Below are 4097 nucleotides of genomic sequence, written 5' to 3'. Positions count from 1 at the left end.
TATATATGCTGTCACCCCTGAAAAAGTCCTTGCCACCCCATAAATATTTTTCTAGATCCGCCCCTGTTTATGAAGTCAGTGTTTTTGACAAACTAAATGTTTTTTGAGACGATTTTCTATACAAACCGAATGTCCCATTGAGTAAATGCGGCAAACCTTAAAAAGACATTTTCAGAGAAGACACTAAGATTGTTATGCTTTTAAGAAATTAGAGCGTGCAAATTTTATGCTGAACGTTTGTGGTAGAGGTGGAGCTGGACGCAAATTCACATCTGCAAACCGACGACATCAACACTCAAAACAATCAGGAGAGATCTGATACATTATCATCACCATCATAATTACCTTTAAGATCCAGCTGACCACCATTGAAGTTATTCGCTGTCTTCCAGAGACATCCTGTGCTCTGTAAATTGTTTAAGCTGGTTGTTGGCCTGTTTGGTGCATCACAAACACAACGTAGAGACGTAACATGGCCTCTGGTCCAGACGCTCGCCTGCTGTCAGTCCTTCCAGTTTTCAAACACGCAGGCCTTTCACTGCACAAGTAAACTCCACTGAGTTTACTCCACAAACTCAAAATCAAAACATAAAAAAAAAAATATATGGTTCTGACTCTCTCTTTGGACTTCCTGCACTGTCCTGCGTCTCTTTTCATCGTCGGTGTGCTTGGAAACATCTGCAGAAAAGAGATATTTTTGAAAGTAAACAGCTGTCAACCAGCTTTTCTCTCTCCTATGGTCATCTCCGTTTCTAGTTTTTGCACGGCTCTCTCTCTCTCTCTCTTTCTTTTTTTAAATTTATCTTTTCTGTTTAACCACAGACACATGTGCAGCTGCTGTTTTGGTGATATTCTGCTGACTTTGCTTCAACAGGTGAGCATCACTAATAGAGATGCAGACGTTTCAACCTTACAGTGAATGCTTGCTGCTGACCTGAGACGCAGGACTGCAGAAACAACGAGAGGTCATTTTTCTAAGCTACTGAAATCAAAGAGTAAATACGATTAATTGCAACACTCAGTTGGTCTAAATCTCGTATTTTTGTTGATCTTGAAGCGGCAGGCCACATGTCACGATTAGGTCATTAAATGGCGTGCACCTCTTAGTGATAAATATGAAATAAAATTTTATGTTCCTCGTTTCAGGGGAACATTTAGAGTGAAACGCACTTGGGATCTTGGAAGACCCATGACTCTAAATATCTGCCTCCCTGTTCAGCAGTTAAACCTGGGAACACATCCCTCATCTCAGGTTCAGCAATATATTTCCTCTAAGCCTACACCTTAGCCGAAGTAAATCAGAGTCTATTATGCTGAACGCAACAAAACCAGAAAGGAAGCGAAGGAATTACGGCGACTTTAACAGCTCGAATCGGTTTTGATTGTAAAACACCTGTGCAAACATTGTTTTTCATCCTGAAGCCGCATCAGAAGGGAAAGAGGCGCTCAGAGAGAAAAGCAGGGACTGAACGCACAACAGGAAGGTCAGGGGGGGAAAAAGTTGATGTGTTTGTTTAGAAGAGTGTTTAAACTAGAATCAGGTTTGATTAAGACGGTATCTGGTGCACAGATTGTCAGAAATATCTGGCGGAGCTGAATTGAGGAAGCCAGCTGGTCCTTACGCAACCACTGCCGTGCTACATTAAACACACATGCACTCAAAGAAACTCAGCGTCCCTCCCTGACTCACCTCAGGGGTCAGCGTTCTGGCTCTGGAGTTGCCTGTTTCCGGGCCGATCTTCCCCGTGCAGCACTTGCTCGACTCCGTGACCCGCAGGATCGATTTTTAAAAAAAATTTTTTTTGCGCTGATTCAGTCAGTCTTTGAAACCCAAAACCTTTGCTATCTGTTTTATATGTTTCCACCGCGAACCACCAACCCAGTTTCAGCACACAACTGGTAGATCCATTCACATCTGCTGCAGAGATTTGGGACACCATCAGTTTATCGTGTGACACACTATATGTATCAAACTGCAGTTTAGTGTACTTTGGGGGTTAGTATGATTGAAAACTCTTTCTGATGTCCAAACAGGAAAGGTTCACACCCATTAGCAGTCATGACCTTGGTTGTGTATATGATGCTATGGATCTTCTGCTGCTGGTGCTTTAGGCACATCTTTACCTTTTCTTTTTTTTCTGTAGCATAAAACAAATCTTAAATCTCTGCCAAAATCGCAGACGTCGACGCGTAAAACGCATTTTTCTGAAGTATCATGTAATGAAATTTTGGAAAGTTAAGGACCTTCTTTTTTTTTGTTTTCTAAACCTTCAATACATGGACTGAAAATATTCGTACTGAAATGTTACACATCCATGAAACATTTCACTTCTATCACTATTTTGTTGTGGAGGTACGGGAGGAGACTGGTGCATCTCACTCATTCTGTCTGACCGACACAGATTTTTAATTTAATTTAATAGTCTATTGGTGCACTTTATTATCGCATTCATAAAAATGCAAACTAAAGGGACAAACTAAGTTTAACTTAGAGCCATATTGGACTCTGGTTGGAAAATACAGATGAAACACTTTGTTCTGATCTACCTTCCTTTCTCAGTTGCAGCTACAGAGAGTTTATGATAGTAGAGACTCCTCACACTTCACTCTGCTTTATTCATGTTCTCCATCCTGCTTTGTTCCAGCGTCGCTTGAGCTGATGCCTCGAATAACTAATAACCGCACTTCACTTCCACGCATAGATGTTTTGAATATGAACTGGTTAAAAAGTGAAAGTTTCCAGCATACATGCATCTAACTAAAAACAAAAACAAAACTGTTATATTTTCTTTAGTATTTGGAGTTTTTCACCTCCTTATCACTCATCCGTCAGAGCTGATCAAGCTAACCCCAAGCGCTTCAGTTTCCACCACTGGCATCATTTCCCAGCAGCTTTAACAACTTTTGTGTCGATCCGCTTTGGAAGCAGATCATCAGTCGACTGGAGACAGAGAAAACCACCCGGCTGGCTCCGCCAGAGCTTCCCTTCTCGTCTGACCACGTGGGTGGGAAAGGCTGGCAGCGAAACTCCATCAACTCTGTCGTTTCTGTGAACGAGGAAGCAGCTCGCAGACCTGAATGACACAGCACATGTTTGATAGTCACTGGCAGAAAGTACTAAAAATATCTGCCTTTCCAAAGTCCAACTGCAGCACAGGCTTTCTTCACAGCCTCTCTGTTTGCTCATTATTCTTTCTGGACATTTTTCCATCATAAAGGGAAGGATAGTTATTTAAGGAACCTAGTTTAGCTGATCTTAGCAAAGAGTTGCATGACTTAAGACACGTGCCAAACTGAAGGCCCAAGGGCCAAATCCGGTACGCCACAACTATTTCCTCCAGACTCTGAAGGGACTCAGAAATAGAACTTTAAGAGAACAAATATTATATTACAAGTCAAATCAGCATTTATTTGTGCAGTGTTACGTTCAATATTTAATTTTAATCAAATGTAGAGAAACTTGTAACATTCTAACAGTTTTCTTTAAGTAGTTTTATCAGTTCATTCTGACACACCAGGCCGTGTGAGAACATTCATGACCTTAATGTGACCCAAAGTAAAAACTAGTTACTGAAGATGAGCAGATTTCATCAAAAATCCTGAACACACATTCTGATGATAATCAAAATTATGCAATCTCACTGAACTACATTTCAAGACACACCTTGACCTCAATTACTCCTATACTTTACATACAGCGGCAGCAATTATTAGCTTTACTGTGTTGGTGAAACTGTCATACTTGTATTTGCCAGCAGCATCAGAATGCAGGTGAGGGGTTTTCTGCAAAGACAGAGTATCACTAATGTATATTTATCCCAGCTCCATTATACAGAGAGAATTAAAAAAGCAAACATACAAAAAACCAACCACACAAAGAAGTCTAAAGTTTTGCTGTCTATTATTAATGCCAAAGCCCAGAAGGCTGAAGTTGTTCATTTTAATCAGTTTTGCTCCAACTACATCAAAACTATATTGCATTGAGTCACTGCTGGCATTTTTTCTTTCTTTTCCTTCTTAAACTTCATTTCTAAATACAATTCCACATCACAAATTCTCTTTGTATTTGAACTGCAGCAGCCTGAACATTCTATATA

At 40.4% G+C, this 4097-nt stretch overlaps 1 long non-coding RNA gene across 1 annotated transcript in view; it reads left to right on the top strand.

Annotated features, from left to right (window-relative positions):
• Positions 1-986, top strand: part of LOC103474639 (uncharacterized) — an 11250-nt gene extending 10264 nt beyond the window's left edge. Inside the window, exon 5 of the long non-coding RNA XR_535210.1 lies at positions 875-986. This is a non-coding gene — a long non-coding RNA (uncharacterized LOC103474639). The remainder of the gene's footprint in view (positions 1-874) is intronic.
• Positions 987-4097: the final 3111 nt, after the last annotated feature.

The sequence above is a fragment of the Poecilia reticulata genome, linkage group LG13 (genome assembly GCF_000633615.1).
Source record: "Poecilia reticulata strain Guanapo linkage group LG13, Guppy_female_1.0+MT, whole genome shotgun sequence".
NCBI classification, from domain to species: domain Eukaryota; kingdom Metazoa; phylum Chordata; class Actinopteri; order Cyprinodontiformes; family Poeciliidae; genus Poecilia; species Poecilia reticulata.
Note: the sequence above shows the minus strand (reverse complement) of the source record. Positions and strands in the feature narration are given on the sequence as shown.